Source organism: Scatophagus argus, chromosome 9, assembly GCF_020382885.2.
Source record: "Scatophagus argus isolate fScaArg1 chromosome 9, fScaArg1.pri, whole genome shotgun sequence".
In the NCBI taxonomy this organism is placed as follows: domain Eukaryota; kingdom Metazoa; phylum Chordata; class Actinopteri; family Scatophagidae; genus Scatophagus; species Scatophagus argus.
In genome coordinates, this window is record NC_058501.1 from 18,541,282 (window position 1) to 18,566,968 (window position 25,687).

The 25,687-nt window shown below is 43.4% G+C and overlaps 1 protein-coding gene across 3 annotated transcripts in view; it reads right to left on the reverse strand.

Moving 5' to 3' along the window:
* bcam (basal cell adhesion molecule (Lutheran blood group)) overlaps positions 1-25,687 on the reverse strand; it is a 46,753-nt gene that overhangs the window by 15,368 nt on the left and 5,698 nt on the right. The window lies entirely within an intron of this gene.

Consider the following 25,687-nt stretch of genomic DNA (forward strand, 5'->3'; position numbering starts at 1 on the left):
AGTTAGAAGGCCCTCGTCACTGTCAGTGTTCGCCATTCAACGGAGACATTAAGATGCACACAGTGTCCCAGATATCAATGGGAGAGTAGCAGCGAGAGCACAGGATGGAACCAAAATGGTTCCTGTGGGGATAGCGAACACTACACCTCTCTGTACATCCAGCAATGGAGAAACAACGGGACGAGGAGATTGCCTAAGGAGAGGAGAAAGAAGAGAGGCAAGAAAAGAGGAAGGGGAAGGATGGAGCGCTGGAGGAGCGCGAAGGAGCATTTCTGCTAATCATGTCAATGCAGCACTTACAGCCTCATAAATCCTACAGCAAAGTCACACAGAAGAACAACTGGAAAGAAGGATGTGGCTTATTTAATGCAGACACAGGCTTATGTGAAACGCAGTGTCCTGCTTACTGTGAGGTACAGTAATTTCACAGGAAAAAAAACCATCCATCCATCCATGAATCCATCCATTTTCTATACCGCTTATCCGTCAGCGTCGCGGGGAAGCTGGAGCCTATCCCAGCTGACTACGGGCGAGAGGCGGGGTTCACCCTGGACTGGTCGCCAGTCAATCTCAGGGCCAAAACTACAACCAGAAAAATGTTTTTAAGAGACTATATAATCGATGCAACTGGGAACCAACAGTAAACAACCACTCAACAACATCCCCCCAAAAACTTTCTATGCTGCTAACATTCCAAACATTAAGTGTCATTAAAAAGACAGAGAGCTAAACTCAAATTAATATTCACATTCTGGACATACGTGCTGCTGAACAACCCAGCCCCATACTCTGTATGATAACATAAATTAATTATGTCATCAATTTCTGGACCAAAAAAAAAAAAAAAAGAAAACTGCATCTAAATAATTTATCTGTTGTGAGAGACTCTGCCAGGAGTCGGGAAGATGGACTTCTGGGAATCATAGCTGTTTGACGGGCTAGTTTTAATAACAGGGCAGAGAGATGCAGACATGGAAGATGAAAGAGTTCGCTCAGAAATGTCTAAAGAGAGATGAGAGGAGCTGAGGGACGACTGCCTTGTTATCACGCTGCTGCGAGAAGGGAAGGAGATAGCAAAGGATGGTGTGATGGTGCGGGAGTGGGGGTGGGCAGAGAGTACATATGGTGGAGATGATAGGGAGAGCTGTCCAATGCACGCGTTTTGTTCAGTGTTGTACATGTGTGCTAGTTGGACACATTCCACATGGGTCAGATGCTGTGATTCACCGTGACCCGCAAAACCAACAGAGGTCAAGGGTCAGTCAAGCGTTGACATTTGATGAAAGGATCTCATGTCTCTTTCCCCAGTTGTATTCTTTCACTTCCTCTTGATTCACTTTTTCACTTCTCTTGCCTCTATTTTTATTCTGCCTCTCATTTTCCTTTTTTTTCTTCCCCTCAGTGTCCTTCTGTCTCTCTAAATATTTTGTTCTATTAGCTCAGTAGCTCTCAAGTGTAACAAAATTAGTTTTACAAACCGAGTCTCATGTTTCGAGTTTGTCAGAAGGATGAAGCCCCAAAAGCAAATCCTCCTCTGTTTCTGCGCCAACACAAACAGCAAAGCCAGACAAGCAAATGTACAAGAATGTGCTAGTAAACGAAGCAGCACTCAGGATTTAAGAGTCCCGTTTAGTGGTGCATGGGAAAAACACACACTCACACACATACCACAGTAAATCAAGTGATTTTTACTGGCACATGTGAAGAGAACATCACTTTCAACCCAGTTTCCCAAGTAACTTTCAAGTTTTTGCAAACTTATGTAAACATGAATTTCCATTTGAAGGCTGGAAAAAAGTTTTGTGACAGATGTAGCTGATGAAGAAGATGAAGTAATACAGTGGGGGTTTGTCAATTTTCTGTGAAATCTAACTGGCTCCCCACAGTCAGCCAAATTAGGAACAGGGTGAAAATTAAAAGGAAAAGGCTTCACTATTTTTTAGTCAAGCTAAAAGTCTAATTTAACTTGGTTGGTGCACCACTTTGAATGCTTTTTCTGTTGCATTTTGTACAAACAATTATTGTCCCCAGACACTGTCTAATTTCGTGTGATATTTTGACAAGTTTTTGCAAAATATCTCTACAACTGTTAAACATATAAATACTAAATCTGGTACTGAAATCCATGTTTCTTCTAGGATTCATTTCAGTGACTTTGGTGATCCATTCATTCTCCATCATCAGGTCAAAAATATAACTCTTATAATTTGGTTAATGACCTTCAAAACTAATGAACCTCAGCTCTACCCTAAGCCCTTAACCCCCTGGAGTCGACTGAAAAAACAAAAGTTACACCTGTCAAACATCAGCATGTTAGCATTTATATTGTGAGCATACAAGCATACTAATGTTAAAATTTTGCTCTAAAAGAACCAATGTTTGGCATTTCGAGTGTGTTCATCCACCGAGTGCTTTTTTTCTGCTTTGCAAGTCACACAGTGCTGACCACATTCACTTTTCCATGGAAACACAATAACAGCTGTGTGCTATTCTTTTGTCATATATTTAGCACATTTTTCAGTCTGTGACACAAAATCTTGCCAGACATAATGGAATATAATGAAAACAGCTGAATCCTCACTTTTTAGAGCAAGCAGTATTTTTGCCTTCTGTGGGATGATAAGTGTCACCTATTATTAGTGAAGACAGTCTGTGTTAAAGTGTTAATATAAAGCACAGAAAAAAAGATCTACTGAGGTTGTCTGGATGCTTTTAGCGTGTATTTATCACTTAGTATGTGGCCTACATTTGTTCTCTTTTTTCTTTACAATAGAATATGGTGAGTAGCTGCTCTGCAAGTAAACAGAGCTACCGAGGCAGTTAAAGCAATGATGTGTGCCATCTGTAGCACATATTTTTCTCTTTGCCGACCTCTTCTCATACCCCCCACCTCCCATTTGATTTTATTGCCCGTCTCACCTCTTTTTCTCTCTCTCTGTCACACACATCTTCTCACAATACGGTTGGGTTCAGAGTGATCAGTCAGGCCGCCGCTCTGTGTTTTACGCAAGAGGCAGCTGGACAGACAGAGCCAGACAATTAAAGCATAATTAGGGAGTCCTCTGTCCAATCTGAGCCTAGAGCAGCATGTGTGTCTGTGTATTTAGAGACACAGGCTGCTGGCTGTCACTCTGTGTGTGTGTGTGTGTTTGTGTGTGTGTGTGAGTAAGAGAGAGAGAGAGAGACTGAAAAAAAGAGAGTGGCTGGGCCAATCAGAGAGGGCGGGGGAGCGAGCTTCATGGGGGTCTCGTAAGCTGACGCAGGCCAGATAATCGGATTTAGCCAAAGAGAGGGAAAGTGTGTGTGAGGTGGTGTGTGATGGGGCGCATGACCGGGTAGAAAGACAGATGGGAAGAAGACAGTCAGACTGTGGCCTGTACATACATACACACACCCATACACTCTCTTACAGTATATCTATAATAGATGTGATATTTATGAGCAACCGAACCACCCCAGAAAGACAGAGTTAAGTACACTGTGTGTGTAGAAAAAAGAGATCCAAGTCTGCAGTCAAAGCAGCATGGCAGAGGGAGGAGACCCAGAGTCAGTCCCACATCTACTGAAAAGTTAATGTGAAACCATCTTTAATACTCACTCTGTCTGTCTCTTTCTGCCTTTTTCTTCGATTCTTCTCTCTGCCTGCATCTCTTTCACCCTCTTTTTCTTTTCTGTCTCTCTCTCTCACACACACACTCGGGTGCCCCTCATTATGAAAAGAACCAGCTGGATCTTCTCTCTCTCTCTCTCTCTCTCTCCTGTCCTCTTTTCCCTCTCTTGTTCTGCCCCCTCACCTACTGTTGTATTCTGGACATCAAACCAGGAGCCTCTTCCTCTCTCTCTCTCCCACTCTCCTCTTTTCATCCCTCATTCTCAAAGAGCATTCTTTAATACCCAGTGCACATACTCACTTGTGTGTCTCATCCTTGCAAGGAAAAAGAGAATGCGAGATATCCAAAGAAAGCCACAAGGAAAAGACGAAAAATGCAAGAAAGGGAGAGTAAGAGAATTAAAAGGACAAGAGACAGTGTGACTCTAGAAACCCAACCTACATGAGTGTCACCCAACTAGGACCTCTTTTTGAAGCCACCATGAACTTTGCTTGTCTCCTGGCTAACCCACACACCAGTCTGCTGAAGAGTGAAGGATGTCCGGGGTAAATCAGCTTTATTTAACTCTACTGTGTACACCTGGATGGTGGTGCTGGGGGTGCAAGAAAAGTGTGTCAGATTACAGTCAGCATGTGTCATAGAGGCAGAGCATAAAGACCTGCATCAGTGCCAAAGCTGGGGTTAGGAGTGTGCATAAGACTTGATCTACAAGGTGAGCCCAAAGCTGAACAGGACAGGAGGAGTGCAACGGGGTACCTGATGGAGGAGGACTGTAAGGAGGTGTGTGTGTGTGTGTGTGTGTGGTCCAAAACATCCTTGAGCTCTAAAAGGATTAGTGTGTTTGACTGTTGGCAAAGCAAACAGCGTTCTGCTGCAGAAGAGACAGCCTCAAAGTCACGAGAACTGAGTCACCTACAGCATGTGGCCATTCAACAACAACACATAACAACTTCCACATTTTCATCACTTTCCACTGATCAGCACTTCTTTCATTACGTTTAGAATTATTACTCAGTGTCTTTATAGTCATATCCTGTCTGCTGACATCTCGCTAAATCATTAAGGGCCCGGGATGTAGATACAGAAGGCACATACAGTATACAGACTGGACCATAGCTTACAGGCACTTAAAGAACTGTTACTACACAGCATTTACGAAGATGAACTGTGTCTGGTCTGCTCGGGGTGCAGCTTAATCGTTCAGTCAATAAACTGTCTCTCAATACTGCAAAATGAAAACAACATATTTTTTTATTTTGACCAACAAATCACCTGATTTCAGCTCTACTTGTGACAACCTCATGGAAGCAGCAGAACGGCTCAGTAAACTTTTTACGTTATCAACAGTAAACGTTACTTAAGTTCAAGAGGATTATCCCTCCCTAACACAAGCTGAAGGAAAGAATGAAAATACAGTTATGTTGGGACACATGAAAGCAAGACTCAGCCTAACAATGCAAGACACATCCATCTAGGGTTGCCGTGGTCTGATCATTAAGTAAAATCAGTTGCTGAGCAAAAATAAAGATCTACGCACTGTCACATGTGACCCATAAATATAAATGTGGCTTCAATTCAACCACAAGTCGTAATGGCCTCTGTGAGCACCGACAGCATGTGACTGACTCACAGGAGTCGTCATTGTACTGAGCCAGGGCCTCTGATTATGTGAGTGCAGCTATGGCAGCGTAGTGTGGCAGGTTACCCTCAGCTTGCGAACACCAGTAAAATGGCGTCTTAATGCTGCAGGTTGGATCAGACTCAGACCTTGTGTTTACAGGCCTTTCCCGTTAGTCTGCCTGTCTGCTAGATGAGAACGCTTTGCCCTGAATTTCATTTTAGTTGATTTTTAGCAAATTTAGAGAAGAGGGGGGCAGCTATAGTGTGGAAAAATACTGGATCACAAAGAAGGAGGTGTTGTATATAGTGTTGGTGTGTATTTATATATACATACATATATATGGTATTGTGACTGACTGAGTGTGTGTAATGTGTGTATGTGTATATGGTAGGGGGGAGACTGGGTCAGGCTGCAGGGTGGGTCCATGTAAGGCCTGGAGTCTGTCAACGCTGACTGATGAGACAAGAACAGGTGCAGTGCAGGAACAGCAGCTGCAGTAAAACACACACACACACACACACACACACAACACACACACGCACACCATAGAGAGGGCAAGAGAGAGAGTGAGACAGACAGACAGTGGAGAGAGAGGGAGGACTTTTCCCACATACGAACATACGAACCCCAAAATTTTATCAACCAAGGAGACAATAAAAACATGCACATGCAGTGACAGAAACTGGACAGAAATAGATACATTAGACTGTCACTGTCTGTCTCCTTGGATAACTATAAGGACAAGTGTATCCCCACAAGGACAATGCATGGCAGAGCAAGAGCTGTGATGTCTGTTGGCGTCCTGCTCAGCGTTAATGTTTGAGAGGAAATCACTGATACGTATCTAATGCTAATTAGAAGGAGAGAAGACAAAGAAGGATACGGAGAGAAAGACAACGCAAGTCTGACATTATATACCAATAAGAAGCCTAAAACACTGTATTTGTCCAAATCGATTTCCATTTATCCCTTAAAGCTAAAAAGTAACCCTGTTGCATAGGACGTCCGACCACATCATGTGTCATTGCCTGCAGTCTGACAAACGTTGTAATGTCCTGTGGCATTGAATGTCTTGTCTTTTATATTACATGTGCTGCTGGTGTGCACAGCTATTAATACATCACTTCAGGAATTTTCAAAATGTCCTGCAGAGTTCAAATAATACCAACCACCGTGCACTAACTGCTCCTCATACATCGTTCAAATCAACAGAAATAATCATAATGTATTTCTGGTTGACCTTTCTTCAGGCGAGGATGCTTGTGCACTCACACACACAAACTGCTGTCTGCTCTCTATATGCTCTTTTTGTGTTTGATACTATGTTGAACTGCTCATGATGCTCCATGAGAAGAAACTTGCTTGAGTGGCTCTCTGATGAAGTACTTCAAATGCCACAGAGCCCCCAATGAGCTGTTCCCAAGACAAATTTCAGGACATTTGCAGTACTCACTCAGAGGGATCAGTCTGTTTATGCAACTTCACCAAAGGCAGAATCCTAAGTTAAAAGAAACTTTTACAAGTTTCCAACAACCCATAATGAACAAACACAGTCAAACAGCCTGAGTTTGACTGTAATGTACTTTACAAAAATCATTATTACCAAAAAACATTTTTATGGATTTCTTTTTTCTTTTTTGCCCAATAACACATGGATAGCAGTGCTCCAAAGCACCAATTACAGCAATTACAGCCTCAGCCTTGTAAATCTCATCTGACCATTCACAAGCCAGTCAAAAGCTTCAGCAGTCATAACACCCCACATCGATAGCACAGGTCTGTTGTGCTTCAAAGATATGTGGGCCTCTAATTGGAGTCAAGCGCAATAATATCTTTGGTTCTTTAATTTCATTGCTTTAAATGCTTGTGTTTTTTTAAGGATTGCCCGTGTGTGCTTTATGAGGGTGGGGGATGTCTTGATTAAAGGTGAGATAGATGGATCCCGGATGTTCAGATGCCACATGTTAAGCCCTTACACCGCAATTACAGGATATGGAGGGGAGTGTTTGTCTTCCAGTCTGGGCTTGTCCTGATATACCACCTGAGTAGTAAGTAAACTCACACCTGGGACCCTGTGGCAAGCAAACACACACAGTCACACACATATTCAGGTTGCAGCTGGTTGAGGAGGTTAACAGAGTCTAACAGAGGATTGTGGGTTTTTTTTATCACTTTGTTTATTTATGGGCAACAAAATCACTTCCTGTGTGTGTGTGTGTTCTAGATGGACGACGGGACTTTATTGGGAAAATCTTTTTTACTATTGGATAGACAATCTTATAACCTTTTATTGTTCTGTTCTCAGTTCCAGCCCGTTCTCAGCCTTTTTGTATTGACTCCATTTGTCTCTTCTGTCAGGCTTTACTTTTATGAATCTTACATCAACGTTCTTGCTTGAACCTCTTTTGTGTGTGATGTGTAAAGCGCCCTTTGTACAGAGTTGACGTGATTAGCAGTGTAACACATGAAACTTCACTTGGACTTTTCATTTAAAATGAGTGAGGAGAGACGGAGGACAGCATCAAAGGATGGGAACAAGGACACAAGCGTTAGAAAAAGTCTGATGTTCCCGTGGGACTTGACGTTGATGTAATGCAGTTGAGTCAAACATAAGGCTATTAGCAATTAGCCTGGGTATGCATCAGTCTTCTCCACTGCCATAAACCCAGCAATATTAGCATCTGTGTATCCTACGCACAGCAATAAAACGCAGAGCTTACAGTCATCACAAAGTTCAATGACTCTGCAAATGATGTCTGCGGGCAAAACAGCGGGTGTGCGGATTTCCTTGTCTATGAGAGTGTCTGCTGTATTGAGAGTCGAGGGCAGAGAGGTAACATCACAGTGTGGGCAGTTGCGACAGATAAATCACAGCTTTAGTGGTGTGTGTGCTGTGTCATCTCATGGCAGTTTAGGAACTCAAGACAAACAGTGTGAAGTGGGCTACAAGGTCAGTCCCTCACACACTCTTTTGTCTATCAGGAGATTCCTCCTCTCTGGTCATATTGTCCGGGCAACAGGGTGAGAAGTCAACCCCATTCACAGGGGGAGAGTTTATTGTTGTGTGTTCACTGAGTGAGTGTGTCCGGGTAGGTGTGTGTGTGTGTGTGTGTGTGTGTGTGTGGGAGGGGTGGTGCTGGGGTTGAAGGGGGTGTGTTTGTCCTCTGCGAACATGAGCCAGAGAGTCAGGAGAAGAAAACAACAACATGGATACATGGTAGGCGGAAAGAGAAGAGAAACGAAAACAATAAACAGAGACAGAGTGCATGGGCAGAATATGAATCTGTGGAGCTGACACTGCAGTCTTCCACTCTGTTCTGCAGAAAGCAATGACTGAAAAACAGAACAAACAAACAAAAAAAAAAAAACAAAACAAACACATCTTGTTATAAAGAAATTATAAATAGAGCTATGAATACATAAGTCTTGGGAGTTTTAGTGCTGTGTAAGTGCTGCAAAAGCAGCTTTGATAAATTGTCTCACTGATAAACCTAAAGGTTCTCTGAATGTCCTTCCTCATTAAAGTAAACTGAGTAAAATTGAAATCATTTCTCACGCAGAATATCTGGGTCATTTATAAAACTAATATCTTTGAGCTGGCACAGTCTTCTGCCATTTTATGTGAGTCCGTTAACAGTGAGTTAGCATGACAACAGCCAGTGATTTGCTCCTATTAGAGCTCACTTTTGGGTCACAACTGGCTCTTAGTACAAAAGATAAAGGTAAGGCCATGGTGGTGAAATCAAAAGAAATAATAAGAGGATTGTCATCACTTTTTGAATCAAAGGGCAAAAAAACAGAGAGGGTCTGCCAATTACCCCACTATGTCTCCTCCTGGCTGCCTTTCATTTTCAGAGAGAACTCAATTTGGCAAAAGAGAGAAAATAGGGTGTGTGTGTGTGTGTTTTCTGATCAACTGAGAGAGAACCCAATCAGTAGATGTCACTTAAGGGGCAGAGATGAGAAAAGGTGTTAATATTTAATGTTTCGGGGCCCCTGAATCTGGGTCTCCTTTCCCTCCTCTCCCTCTTCCTTCCATCCCTCTCGCCCCAGGCACTCCAATTAACACACCCTGTCCTTTTCTTCCCCCTCTCTCCCACTCTTTCTCACTGTTCCCTCCCTCCTTGAAACAAGGCCCCTGGCAAAAAATAAAATGGAGAAACAGGAGCAGAGAGGAGGCAGGAATGGGGGTGGGGGGGTAGTAAAAAAAATATATAGAAGTGAAAACTACAATTTGGCTGGGATTTTATTTGGCAGTGTGATGCAAAGTTTGAATGAGAAAAAGTTGAGACGGCTAGAGGATCTCTAAGGAGAGAGGAAGTAGATACAAGACAGTGATGCAAACGCAGGCACGAACATCTAAACAGACGCAGGAAAATGTAATGCACCAAGGCTTTCGTACTGCAGATGCAGGAGTTGAAATAATGAAGGAGAAGGAGAAAGATAAATTGAGGGAGGGAGAGGGTCCCCTGCGTGTCTTTTCAATTCCCCTCAGCCTCTGCCTATTTATCAAGGTAAATGACTTGCTTTAATGGGCCAGAATGATATGCAATGTTTGGCAGAGTCAATCTGCTTGCATATGTTGCAGCTAATGTCGCTGGCGTCCATAATGGGGTATCGTAATGAGGTGCACTGAGTGATGAGATAGGCATTATAAATTCCTCTCAGTACTCCATAAGGGCAGGGACGGCCCTGGACAAATAATGGATGGATGGATGGATGGATGGGTGGATTGGTGGATGGATGACAATGGATTGACAACTGAGGTAGGATAAACTATATTATATTATACTAAAATTTGTGTTTTATGCATGTGGTTCTACATGACTGACAAAGGGGGAGTGATGAACTCTGTCTCACTGCTGCGCTCACCACAACATTCACTTCCGGTGATTTAATAAAACTGGATGACTCTCAAGAGACTGATTTAAAGAGAAAAAAAGCTGAAGCAGCAGAGTGTGAGGTATCTCGACTTTTGGTCCTTAATGGCTTAAGCTCCATATACACTGGATCCCATATTTTCTCGAATGCAAAGCATCTTTTGTCAGACTTTGTCCAACTCCATGCACCCGGAATATTTCCGTATTCGTGGTCTCCTACACAAGCCGAGACAAAGCCTGATCACATCATTTTATCAGAACTGATGAAAGAACAATCAGAAACACTCTGAAATCACTTGTAAACTGACCTTTATGTGTAAAACTGAAGCTTCTCTTTAAAGGGGCAATTCACCCCAAAAGATAAACAATAATAATAATAATAATAAATGATAAACAAAGGAGGACGTTTTCAGAGGAGGATGTCCTTGGGATTCACCGTCCTTTGCTTCTGTTTTTATCTCATGCGGCTCCAGGTTGTTTAGTGACAACAAAGCAGCACAGAACAACGTCACTGCAGTTATTTCAATGGATATCTTTCATCAAGGTCAAGGACTTGAGATATCTTTATACGAGGAAATAAGAAATACTTGTTACTGTAATGGTTTTATATTTTCAAAATGGAAAAAAACCCCCAACAACTTACTGACACTTCTGTGTTTTGCAATCAGGACAGATTGTTAGAGAGAGGAGAGAGGGAGCGTGAGGCGAAGGGCTGACTCAGAGTATAAATAAGGGGAGAGACATTAAGACTACAGCTAATCTCGCTAAAAGGGTTAGGACAAAGTGTTCCTGTCTCTGCCGTCTCTCTCGATTCCCCTCTCCCTCTATCCTTGAATCAATCCATTCTGCAAGTCATTTCCTAGCGTACTGTACAGACAAATACTCAGCGTAAGGCAAATCATAAACAGCCTACTGCAGTACACCTGGTACAGTGTTTGTATATGTGTCTTGAACAATACTTCACAGGGTGTTTGATTAAGATAAAAGAAACAGACCAGGACACTTTTGTTCCACGAGAGGGAAATAAGGTTTAAGATAAGTTGTAAGGTGAGGAAAAGGTGAAAGCAGGCCAAGATATGTCTCTGCAGGTATCAAATATCTGCTCTGAGTCCTATGACCCCACACACACACACACACACACACACACACACAGAGTAAAAGCTGAAACAGGCTGCCCTGCTAACCTGTGTGTGCATTAATACTGATACTGATGAGTCCAGGGATGAATGTCTAGTTCTATTTACAGAGGCCTATTTACAGTATGATCGCTGTTACATTCACACACTGAGTCGAACACACGCACAAACACACCTGCCTGCACTTCATATCTCAACAGCTCAGCTCAAGCTCTCAAACGCCCCCGCCCCCGTGAACCCGCAGCAGTCATCTCAGACCGAACTGTAGCACCCAGGTGTTTTGTTGGTCTGACAAAAGGACCTGGTTCCTGGGTGGACGGGTTATACACACATCGCACAAGCTGAGGTAAACAAAGAGAGGGAACAGGGGGGCTGAGGGTAAACAACACCAAGATGCTATTGTAGTATGCTTCCTGGTCTTGTCCGTTGTGAGAACAACATTATCTAGTCAGATGCCATTTATTGGTGAAAATATGACCCAAATATGTGTTTTCAAACCTGCTCGCTGAGAGGATGAACACTTGCTTTAAATATAAAAACTTTTAAAACTAATAAATGTTAAGGTGTATTTATGTTTATGTTGTCTGGTTACCTTGTGATTATAAAATTTTGCTTTGATTTGGTGCTTCTTCAGCTGTCTAACAACAGAAACAGAAAAATGTGTCGCGATAACAACTAAATTGAGAGTTTTGCTGTGTTAAAAGACAAAGAGGGTGGACCACCAGAGAAGAGAACGGAGGTTTAACTCACATCATCACACTCATATCATGTTATATGTTGGTTACATGATGACAGTTTTGTTGTTTGCTTCCTGAAAAAGGATGGGGATCTTTACGACAGACTAGAAAATGTTATCGTGGATGTTTAGCGTGGACACAGTCTGACCTTTCCACCTTTGCCTTTATCTGATGCATGAATTAAAATGGTGACACTGCCTTGTATACTTTCATATGCCTCTGCTTAAGGCAGACACACCTCGTCTACCACCGCTCTCTGTCTGATGGCTCCGTCTCTTTCACTGTCTTCCTCCTGCTCTCTCTTGTCTCTCATTCTCTCTCTCTCTCTCTCTCTCTCTGTAGGAGTGCTGAGTAGCACTCTGCCCATCTCATTTAGAAACAGCCCTCCCTTCACTTCTAATGAGCCTTCATTTTGGCAGGAGAGGGAGAAAAGCCAGAGAGAGAAACACCGTTTCCACTACTTCAGCTGACAGCAGTTCCCTCTTGAAGCCCTCTACTAATATCCACATGGGACTATACAAGAGGGCTGGAATAGGGAGAAAATGGTGGAACAAATGGATATCCACTCTCTCTATTAGCCTCCATTATCCACAAGCATCATTTCATAACTAGCGCCTAACAAGGCTTCTGTGAATGTGCCCAGGCCCATTTTATGTTTGAATGTGTGCCTCGGCTGAGCCAGGATACACAAATCGGGTGTGGTTCGGCTCAGAAACCAGAGAGAATTGCCCTTCTTTGTGTCCAAGCTGAAATACGAGAGCGTTCACTGAATGAAGGGGTCTTATAAGGGGGCGAGGGCACTCCTTAGGGGGCCAGTCAGTCGGGCGTGACAAGCCGGTACCGCTGTAATGAGATAACAGGCCACTGGAGTACGCTTTGATTTGTTCCTCCTTTCTTTCCTTTCTCCCCATCCCTTATCCCTTTGCTGTTTCCTTATCCATCTATTGCTTCATTTTTGAAAAAAAAAAAAACAGGCCATCGTGCTCAGCAGGCTGGTAAAGCCCCGTGTGTGAGGGACAGATAGAGGGATAGAGAAGACGGGGTAAACACCCTGGCATGGATATAGAGCAAATGAGAAAGAAAAGGGCACAAGTGTGGAAATGAAAGCATGAAAAGGACTGTGTCTCTTTGTGTGTGCGCTCATATTCAAGTGCATGCTAACAGCAGCTCAGAAATCCTGAATTCAAGCAAGGTCACAGTGGGGAAAAAAAGGCACAAAAAAAGAGATGGAGGACAGGCAGTAATCAAGAGATAGAGAGACAGGGTGTATACAGTACGGGTCACTGCCTCCAGACAGGCTGGATAAAGTCTACCTCCACTCCTCCGCCATCACAAAATTACCCCTGCACCTGCCCCCCCCCACACACACACACACTTCTTTCCCTCCCCCTCACCCTTCCTGTCTTGGACAAACTGCCTTATACACTGTTGACAGTGGAAACACTCAGTGTGAGGCTAAGAGATACGGGAAGCGGCAGCAAAAAGGTGAACCCATCCACTTTGTGCTCGGAACAGATGATTCTGAGTCTGGCAAACAACAAAAGCTTCACTAAGGTGTTTACTCTTCTTTCCTGAACCTGCGCTAATTCATCCCCACCACCGACCTCCATGTGCCAGCTAAATCACAGGACCTGATCTAATCTTCCTCACCTCTTCATACTTCAACAATGATTCCAGCGATTCATTAGCAAAAGAAAAAAGAAACACCCTCTTAAATCAGTGTTTCCTTATCATATTTGGGTAGATTTATATTGGCGATAGTACAGCGGCTGAAGCCACAATTTCATCTTTATCAACATGAGCTGTCTGCTTGCCTGGGCTATCAACACTCACTGTCCCGAAACAGCGTTTAAGCCAAAGATTTAGAAGGGTCTGTCTAGCCCTAAATCTGTAGTCTCCTGCCTGGCATACCTCACACACAGCAGACTGTTACACACACACACACACACAGAAACACACTCTCAGTACCTCTTGATGGCCCACCTCCCACCTCGGTTCCTTCTCCCCCTACCTACAACTCTCACCCACTTTCTGTCTTTTTGCCTATTATGGCGGATTAACTTATAATGCTTGGATGAACTTCAGTAAGTGGGGGGTACAAAGTCACACATCAATACACACACCATCGCTGGCTGGCAGGCAGATACGGTCACAAGCCCACTGGCACAGACACATGGAGCCTTCTGGAGTACAGTGATGTGCTTACACACACACACATATATATACATGGACATGCACACACATAAACACACGTTTACATAGAGGAACCAGACTCCCATGTTGAAATAGAGTGAAAGGTGCAGGATCCAAACCAAAGCCCCTATTAATCCCCCTGATCCCTCAGAGATAGAATTCAGAGTTAATTACTATTCGCCTGCATTCCTCTCTTTCTTCGTCTTGATTTCTAAATCCACTAAGCACCCTCTTTCCCTCCGTCAGGCACCAGTTTGAATATACTGTCTATTGCAAATCCGCCTTTGTCTCCTTTTCCAAATTTTTATTTGTTTTTTTCCCCCACTGCTCCCCTTGTGCCTTGGCAGACTCTTCCACACTATGCCTCACAGAGTAAAATGAGAGGTAAATATGGTTATGAGCCCCTCTCAATTTCTCCCTCTCTGAGTGACACACACACACACATCAGAGTACAGGTCTTGGCAGCAGCTGACACAGAGTCTGGCATTGAGGTTGTGTCTTTCTGATTGGAGTTTGGAACCACAGTGAGTTTAATTAGAGTGGAGAGAGACCACATGGCTGGCTGAGAGGCTGGTCTAAGACTTGCTGAGAAGCTGGTTACTGGAGGAGACCCATTAGCAACCAAGAGGAGAATTCACAGAAAAATACACACCAGTGAGCACGCATTGCTAGCTAAAATATATTTATAGATACAAATACAGTAGCGACAAACTCATTTGTATGCAGACAGCTTCTTCAAATATCTTTCTGTCTCAAACCGACGCCAACGGTGTTCTCATGCAGACAACTCATTATAAAAAGATAAAACTCCATTGTGGTATACAGTTAAAAGCATCCTACATCATTTGCCATGTCTTGCTGCATTATCTTTTGTCTTGTGGAATTTGTTGCATGTGAGGTGCATATTTTACATAAGGGAAAGAAAAGGAGAATGCATTCCCACAAAGTAGCTTCTATTTTCTGCACCAACACTTCAAGACAGGCCAACAGATAAGCTGGAGACGACTAGATAGTGAGGAGCTAGCTCTTGCCCATACATGGGTAGTGCAAGGAGATGGAAGAGAGCTGTGTGTGTTCACACACACACACACACACACCCACATACTCTTATACACCCAGTTAACATATTTCAAATGTCACACAGCATATGGACAGAGCAAGCACGCATGTCAAAAGCGGCATGCAGATCACATATTATGCGTATCTGAGCTCGCAAGTGCTCGTACAAATACGCACCAGAGGTAGCCTGTGTCAACCTTCCAGCATTCCTCACTAATCTGCACCACAATGGCACACCTGTCTTCTCCCATTCTCCATTACCTCCACAGAAATACAGCGGTGATCTTGGGGCGGGGGGTGGGGGGATGGCGCACACCGAGAAGGGGGCAAGCTAAACATATTCATGAACAAACAGCTGATCCATCTTCTCCTTTAATTCCCTCTTTCTTTATGCATCCTTCCGCCATCTATCATCAACCCCCCCACCCCCCCCGTTGATGCTTTTCCATCAAGAAGAGTCGGCTTTTTTTTTTTTTTTTAAATAAGTGCAGTTGTGGTTTGTCTGAGCTTTAAGGGGGCTGTATGTTACCACAGTAACAGACATAGAGGTTATTGTCATAGCTAGACAGGCATTATTGGTAAAAGTGGGAAGGCGGGGAACAAGAGGGGTTTTTTTCAGGGGCAGGGGCAGGTCAGAGATTGGAACAGTGCAGGCCAGGGGGCAAATAACTAAAGCAGTGGGCAGGCAAGGTAGATGGGTAGGTCACATTATTATTGATTGCCTGACATTATGTGGACAGCGGGGGGAGTCCGCAGAGACAGACGAATAAATTGTGGCTTGACTTCAAAGTCAGGCTGCTGACATTGAGCCTGCAGGGGACAGAAACGGCCCAAGGCTGGATTAACAGTGTATAGATACACATAGGCATGCACAGACACAGAAATAAACAGACAATAAGGACATTGTCCACAAGTTACCTGATAAAATAAAGGCTGCAAAGAGAAGGCTTAAAAATGACAGAATAAAACTGGAGGAAATGTCAGCCATGAATAATTTCAATTACAAGCTCTGTTTTTTTTTCTTTTGAAGCCACTTCTCATAAATTGGACATTTTTCTGAATAAGACACCAAAAGTGTCTTACTCATTTACACATCGAGGCCCACCAGAGACATTCAGTAGGTGTATTATTCCAGTCCTCATAAAATTCCAATCTGCTACAGAGCACATTTTTCATATTCATTAATGCTTCATTTGATTATTATTCATAGCTTGGGTGATGTAATTAGAAAAGAAATGGGAGACAACAGCTGAAATAATTAAGGAAATGAAGCTCAGATTTAAATATTCAACATTAATTCTCATTTTGACTGATTCCAGGGACACTCCTATGTTGACTCTGCTGAGCAAAACAGAAGACATATCTGACAGGAGAACAAAGTCATCTGACAAGATAATCTCATGACTGTCCAACATGATATACATGTTATCCTGTTATGGCCATGCCTGTCGCAGACCTTTCATCTGTGGGCATCAGGCCTGACACAGAGGGCACCGTCAGTCATTGTCTGCTAAGTGATTGACCGCCCTGTCCTGATGTCTATCGGCTGAGCTAACCGGAGCCTGGTGATAATATCTGGAATGTGTGACACCTGAGAAAGACAAAACAACACGTGCCTCAACCTGCACAGACCTACAGCTCTGGGAGATGGAAGATAGAGACACTGCGGTGCAGAGGATGAAGATGTGCGGTAGGAGAGGGAGGGTGTTGGGGTAAAGGCTGGAGGGTTCGCTGGAAGAGACAGCAAAGTCAAAAACAAACACACAAAAACAGTGGGGCGTCGTCACGGTTGGAGAAAGAGACAAAGACGAGTGGTGGCAGATCGGTTGGGGTGGGGGGTGTCAGTGTTAGTAATATGACTGAACAATGTCTTGGCCGAATTCTGCTCCAACTTTTGAACCCTTTAACACTTGCTAACATTTTCTCTGTCTAAGCCAGTGGACCCAGCAGCAGGTTTGTCCATTTATGAGTCACGTTTTCCTCTGCCGTGCTCACATCCTGCTTTTCAGGAAGTGACACAGAACAAGTGAATACCGTCAGTTCTCCTTCTCCTTCTAAGTGTCCATACCCAAGGTCATATGTTGACGTGTGATATTGTTGACCCCATGAGATCTCACACCAGATGGGCCCGTGATCCTGTGAGTTATTGCGCAGTCTCTCCCAAATACACATGCACATGCACACACACACACACACACAATTATTCACCTTAACTTAAATAAAGTAAATTTACATTTCTGGAAAGTGTTTCCCACTGACATTTCATCAATACTGTGGGCCCTCCATTGAAAACTAAGGGTAAGCCTGGTCAGCAAGGCAAAAGCATGAGAGTTCATCTATAAGGAAGTATAACAGTTCAGAGGAAGTTTAAGTGGACTAAACTGGTTATACATTTTAGTGATAAAAGAACTATTTAGTTAATTAGCGACAGTTTTGATAATTGATTAAACCTTCGGGCAAAATATCAAACATTATGCAGCTTCAGGCTCTCAAGTGTGAGAATTTGCTGCTTTAATTGGATAAAAAGTATTCTAAAATGAATCCCTTTAGATTTAACAAACAAGCACTGCCTCAGCGGTGAAACCTGTGCCACGTCCACTAAAGATACCATCTTGAGAAAAACAATAGTTTTGTGATGTCAGTACAACTCAGAAAAGAAAAGAAGTGATGACAAGAAGATGAAGTCTGACGGGCAGAGATTACAAGCATGACAGATGCCGACGGGAATTGGAGAAGAAAAAAGCAAATTGACAAAACTGGCATGAAGACTCTATGCTAACCACCAGCATACCAAGATCAAAGGAATGAAAAAGCACCAGAAGTACACCAGGGTGTCCTTGTATCACTTTAATCATGGCATCCTGCATACTAAAGAGGCAAATGGTATGAAGAATGACGTGTTCCCTTCTTCATCAATGAAGTGCATCTGCCTAAAATAGAATATCAAGATTCAAAAATAAGATTTCAAAATAAGACTTTAGCTCTATCAAATACACTGGAATATGTTACATTTGAGCAGGTAAATACACAACACAAGCCTTTAAACATGAGGTTGGGTTAGTTCATCCTGAAGTTCATTAAAAAAACAACAAAAGTAAAATACATTTGAACGCCAAGCTTTAGCCGGAAAGAAAAACCAGGGTCTCTGTCAAACAAATGCACCTTTCTGTAGGTGCTCACAGGAGCAGATGGTCCAGGTACAGGTAGGTGTTATGAATGCTGGTTGTTTGGGATAATGGAAGAAATAAAACATCACGTGGTGGGAAGCCAAGCAGCAAGAGTGTGTGTGTGAGTGTGTGTGTACAAGGAGGAGGCTTCTGAAAGTTCATAGGGGTGTTGAAGCTTAACTATCAACACCTCTTCTTCTCTGGCACCATTTTATCCACCTCCTCCGTCTCCAAGCATCTGGTAATAATGAAGAGAGCTTTGAGCACATGAAGGAAGATTAGAGAGGGAGGAAGCATGGATAGTTGGAGGGAGGTGAGGAGAGAAGGTAGATAGAAGGAAGTAGGCTGCAACCTTTCTCAGCAAGAAAAAAATGGCTACCAACTTTCTTCACACTGTTAGCCATTTTTAAACATAATAGAAAGAATTTTTTTAAAGAATATTCAATTTCAATTTAATGAAAGTTGAGAGAAAAAGAAAATGGTTAAAGAGGGGTGAAATTAAATGCATCCCGTATATTACTGGACATGTGGTCATATGACTGTTTAATCATAGCCTGTGAGCCTTGTGGTTTTTATTATAAGAATGGGGGATGGAGACATAAAAGAAACAAGTATGAGATAAAAGCAGACATGACACTATTGAACTTGTTTCAATTAGACGAACTCAAAGGTGGCAGCGGCTGCATAGCCGGACCTGCCATCAGCATCATTCATCGAATATTCATGTGTTCAGTCTCACATAAAGGATGCTTTTTTTCTTTACCAAAGGCACAGATGACTTAGTGAATGAGTAAGCTTTTCAATTTACATTTCCAGAATTTTTTTGTTGTCATCATGTGAAACATCAATATGAGTTTTCCCAGAAAATGTCTTCTGAGTCACTAAATGTCACTGTAGAACAGAGTGCTTTTGTAATGCCACAGTCAGAATTACACATTCTGCGGCTGGGGGCCCTAGAGCAAATTTTGACATTTATGGTGAGGAGGGTAAGAGGATGTTTGAGAGCGGTTTGCAGAGGCAGGTAAAAAAGCTTGTCCATACAGGTATATAGCAGGAAGGGGTAGTGTGAGGGAAGATGGAGAAAAGACGGGAAGGGGGTGGTCTGTCAAATCCAGCAAAGGGTGAGAAGAACTGTGAGCTGAGGAATGTGGAAGTGAAGTAAGCCAAGTTGACGAGCAGGAGACGTGGAAGCTGTCCATCATCAGCAGAGCTCCAGAATTTTCCATGACTTCACCTCTTCATCTCTGAGCAGAAAGGTAGCTGTGGTGGAGGGGCAGAGAAGCCAGCCCTGTATCTCCATAATGAGCTGTGCAGCACAGGGCGAGGTGGCAGGCGAAGCAGGAAGACACACGGAGGTAACAATCCAGCAGCCGTGCATGAGTGAGGGCAGATGGGCTCGAAAGACCCAGCAGATTTGGGACAATGTGTTCCTTAGATTAAAGAGGTATTATATACATTTAGCATAGAAGAACCCAGATGCTCACCACCCTCTGGCGTCATAAATCACACCAACTGGTTTCTTCATTCATAACATTTTGCACACAAGCAGCCACATAAGGGAGCTTTGCCACAAAATGTACACTGAGCAAGATTTAATATATATAAAAAATACATCCTTATCTTAGCTACAGCAGGGAGTTTTGTGAAATCCAAGTTTGCCCCATTTGCTCAAACCGTAATTATTTTCTAACGAGAACAGACACAGGAAGTAAGGAATCAAAACTTGAGCAAAAACAAAACTAGCTAAACTCACTGATTGCTGAACCTGCCCTCGCCAGCCACTGTGAAAAACAAAATGTGAACACGAGGTTGAAGTAGTACACAGTTATTGGCATTACTTAACATGATTTTTGTAATCCAAGCTCCTCTTCCCACCCACATGCACAATAACCATATGTGAAAACAACCGATAGCAGCTTCTGTATTTTTCTGATAATTCATTCCACTTTGGATTGTACTACATGCAAAGCAGCTGCTGCAAACAAACAGAATCACTGCAGTGTGTCAGTGCTACCGGCTAATATGGTTTATAGGCAGACCTGTGGACCGAGCCTGGCTCGAGCTGATATGGAGGCTTGTTTCCACGGTCCAGAGCCAACCAGCCAATCATTTGGATATTGTCTCATGTTTGTACTGGAGGCTTTGGCTGCCCTCTGTGAGTCAACTGACTGATAATCCACTGCAGGGGCTCTGACCACATAGTCGAGTGGGAACAGACAGACAGACACAAACAAGAAAAAAGACACGGCAAGACAGAGTGAGATAGAGGCACTGGGATGTGGCACAAGAAATCAAGTGAGCGACAGACAGAATTTTGTGAGAGTGGGGAACAGAATAGCTCTAGTGAGAAGAGAAACCAAGAATACAAGAGGAACTGGAAGGAGGTGAAAGTGTCAAAGGACAGGGAAGGGTGAGGAGACAATGAAAGAAAGAAATGAGGACACAGAGGGAAAGAGGTGCAGACAGCGTTATAAGTGAACAAATGCAACACGATCTCAAGTCCATGACCGTCCAGCTGTCTCTCCTCTTTCTCAGCCACTGCCACGGTGTCTTTTGTCCTGCTCAAAATGCCATGTCTGCCCGATGGGAGAAGAAGAAAAAGAGGCACAGTATGGGTGGGGGAAGGAGAAAGTGTCCGGTGAAGGACAGGAGGTCCTGTTCGGATACTTGGATACAGCCGAAGCGAGGGAGGGGAGAACAGGTGGGTAGCCACAGGAAGACAAGTATGCCATTGTTTGGCTGGTAGCAGTGTAACCATAAGGTCCACGTCCATAAAGCTGCTCCTCACATCCAGCCTCTCTCATTGGTTTACCACTGAATTTAGCATTAGCTAAGGGTTACCGCTGCATACTGAGCTTTGACTTTGTTTGCCCCGTCATGCCGCTGGTGGACCAGCTTAGCTGCTCTCCTGAACCATTACACCAACTGCTCTCTAAGCCATTGCCAAACGGAAACACATACACACATAAACAGATGGGTCGAGGTGGGGAGTGCGTATGGGTGATGGGCTATAGAAATGGGTGTAAGCAGTGCATGGGAGATTTTTTGGCTGGCTTTAAATTGCCAACTTTCTCGCCAAGGAGAGCTCTAAATCTGACAGCCTGGATCATCATACCACCAGCTGGTGAACCAGGAGCCACAACCATGGTGGCACACAATATGACACAGTGCAAACAGCGAAAGAAACTACTACTAATTCGAAGAAGAGAGCATTGAGAATCATTAGATGAAAATACAGAAAATAAATAAAAAAAATAAATGTGACTTTGCCATTTTTGGTCAAAAATATCAACATGGGAACATCTTTTTAACATTAAGACCTTCTAATTGTCAAGAACAAACAATAAAGGGTGGATAAAGACAAACAAAATGAAGCAACAGACAGAGGAAAGTGAATGGGAGGGAAAAGATGACGAGAGGTGGTTCTAGACATGTGAGGAGCCTGGGTGTGTAGTGGTGGACTCTGCTACAAGTCCACCACAGTCCCATCACCAGCTGGTACCGCCAGCAATGTGGGACTGGACACACATGCACGCACCCACACCCATGCACACACACACCTATTTATAACCTCTGTTAAGTCCGGATTCCAGTTCACGTTGGGGTGGCGGTAATGTTCACATGCTCCTAGCAGATCTGACCAAGTGACGGATGCCCACACACGCAGCGAGGTCCTGTCCCACACCCGCAGCTAATTCTCTGCTTTTGTCACACACACACCCACACCCACACATATTGCCATGTTAGTTCAGTTAATGTGGCATGAATTCCTGACACACACACACACACATATGTAAATGATGCACTCACACAGTGACATTCTCAAGCACCTATATGTATGCATGTATTCATCCATGCGCGTGCATTCACACACATACTTTAAACATCGACAAGCACCACCATTCGACGCCCTTTCGCCGTGCCTCAATGTGCTGCCCTCCTCCACTCCCTTCACTCTGCACCTTGTATCCATTCCTCTCTCCTTCTTTCCCTTCCTTCCCTCTTTCTCCCTCTCTGCTGTGTGTGTAATCAGCTCAGTATTAATACCTGCATTCCAACAGCCTACAGGAATGTCTTAACAATGCAGCCTTGTTCAGGTGTAGACACAAAAAGACCTCACTGAAAAATACATTAATAAAAAAAAACAAAGATGGTGCTGCAGTGAGGAGTCCCGGGGCTACAAATGTGTATGAATTGCGGCACTTTATGATTTGAGGCGAGCACACAGTTGAGTGGAATACGCTCGGCTCTCATGCCGACTTTACCAGCTGAGGCCAACCTATTAAAAAAAAAACCATACATACTCATGCATGCATAGAGTATATCAGTCTAGTATGCCTCTTGTGAACTCCTTAACATGCAAAGTGTGTGATGAGTTCAGGATCAACATACAGCTGAGCTATGCAGCTTCTTCAATATTTTCAATGAGTGATAATGCAATCTTATTGTTGTTTCATATTTTGTTGATAGATTACATCATATTTTTTCACAAAGGCTCTTTATTATAAGACAAGACAACATTTTTCACCCAAAAAAGGCAAACATTTCGCAATTCATGCGTCTCAGCTGAGGTCAGCTTTGGGGTTTTGGTCTATTGGAGGGAGAAACAAACATCATTGATAAGTTTGGTTGGCTTCTAACAAACAAAAAGGCATTTTTCAGTAGTTTGTGACATTTTAAACCCAAACAATTATTGATTGAAAATGAAGATCATTAATTGCAATCCTAGTCCAAAATTCCAAGCAAACTGCAAACACAACGAGTCACTGCTTAATGCTTTGCTTTAGTTGTTGTATTATTTTCTACACGACTGCCCATTTTGCAACATCTTTCAATCTGTATATTTAATATAAATATTTTCATTAATGTAACGATATTGATTTCCAGCCACAAGTAGAAGTGAAGCAAAATGAAAAGCAGTGACATATTAAATGCTCCATCGTCCTCCCATCCTCCCTCATTCCCTCCCTCTGCCTGTCCCCTTTTGTCAGGCCTTATTATTGAACATGTGTCCTCTCTGCCCCTGCCATTAACCAACCCCACCCTCACACACTGCTTTCGATGTGCAGGCACACACACACACAAAGTGAAGCGCACACCCCCAAGCTGTTAATTGACATGAGGGGAGCCAGTACATCTTTCATCATTCTCCACAGAGACAAATCTTGAAGTGGGTGGTGGGGGTGGTGGGGGCGATGCGAGAAGGGAAATGGGATCAAAGGGAGTCCTCCAATCTGCGTGTCCTAAACCTCTCAGCCTCTCTCACCACTCTGTAAGGCAGCCAGGAAAGGTCGTACGGTATGCTCATCTGACTTCTGCCTGATAACCATTCAGTACAAATAATCATTAACTAAATTTAGTCTTGCTTCTGAAACATGCCCACCAGGGCAGAATGAAAGAAGCTCTGCAAGAAGGCAACACTGGGGTTATAATTACTTTAGCCCCAAGTAACAAGAGGCTAAATCCATTAGGCACTCTGTAAGTCTAACATTATCCACAGAGTACCTATCCATCACATTTGTTGTTTTGCAGAACACACAGACATGTAATTGAGAATCATTTAGCCTGATGGAGTCATAACCCAATTGAATGCTATTGATTTTATATTAAATATTCATATGGAACAGGAGCAAGCCTGTACTTTTTTTCCTGCTAGACTGAATCAAAATGAAGCTAGGAAATTTGACTCTTCTTGCATTACCGGAATATACACACAACAACACAGGAAATTTAGTTCTGAAATTGCAGACGAAAACAAGTCCGAAAAAAAAAAATGCATTCGTCTTAGTGGAACTGCAAAAAGCTGCTCGAGTATTTTCCATTGCTGCTACATCGCACTGTTGCAACTTTATTAATACTGTTACACAAGCAGGGGCTGACTGCAAGTCTTCTGGCTTGATTATTGTCATTAGTGAAACTGTCAGTCAAAAAAGAAAAAAAAAAGATTACCATCCCCTACTGCCAGGAATCACCAGGGATTTCAGACACCCTGCCTCTAGTGGCCCCTTCTGTTCAGGCTGTTGTGATGATTAGATGACACATGGTCAGGAGGATGCACGTAGTTTGTGTTGGTTCCCAGCAGGGATGAGAGACAGATGATGCATGGAGGGTGAGACAAAGTTAGAGGAGGCGAGAGACAGATGAGCATGCGAGGTGCAGAGAAGAAAAGCACAGTGATAAAAGTGATGATTCGCAGAGCTGGACATAAAATACGGTGTGGTAAAGAGAATGTGAAGTGAATTCCAGGGAGAAATGTAACTAACAGAGAAAAAGAAACTCACACTGAAGTTAAGAACAGGATTTGACTTGAGGAGAATATTAAGAACCAGAGCATGGTAACTTTATTCCTCTACTCTTCTCTTACAAAGTCAAGTTCACACAGGCAGAGAGGAGCAAAAGGAACTGAAATGCTGTGGTCGTCGTTTCAGAGGGGCTAACGTAAGCGAAAACCTCAGTAAAACAAAGATGAGTCACGTCCTTAGGCGAGCAGCCTGACTCGGAAGCCATGAAAGCCGACACTGGATCCGTTTGAGATGACACTCTGGCCTAGCTCTCAGGTAACGTTGGGAACCCCCTTTTCTCACACATACAGACATGAAGTCATAGCAAAGATCCAACACTAGCGTACACTTGTGTTGTAGTACAAGTACCACCTATGGATCTCACACACAACCACCTCCATCACCCCTTTACCCCTCCTCCTCCTCCACCTCTTCCCTCACAGCAAGGAGGATTAATGTTCCCACTCCTGTCTCCCAGGTCCCCCCGGCCCAGTTAAAGCAATAAGATCTCATTGTCAAACAGTGACCAGCCTCACTGGAGAGGTTAACCACCGCTGCTTAACCATTAACTAGATTAAAGTCAGGGGAGGAGGCGCAGGAATGTTCGCTGACAGATGGAAAAGGGAGATTGGACATGAAAAGTGGTTTAAAAGAGAGAAAAGTAATCATTGTGGTTTTGGCCTACCTTTGTGGCCGCGGCTTGTGTAAATTTGCGCACACACACGCGTGTACACATGTGTAAACAGAGAAAAGTCTGTAGCCCAGTGAACTTTAGGTTACCCTCATCTCACGGTTATCATTATGAGATACAGATAAGGGAGGGAAAAGAACCACTTGAAGCCCCAACGTCGTATTTCTGAAACCAGACGTGGGAGGCAAGAATTACTGGGTCAGACATGCATTCAAATATCTGTCTGTGAGCTTTGAATTGTGCCTCAGTAGCAAGAGAAGTATTTACAGTTGTGTACAGTAATTGTGCAGATGCATTTTTCTGAGACAGAA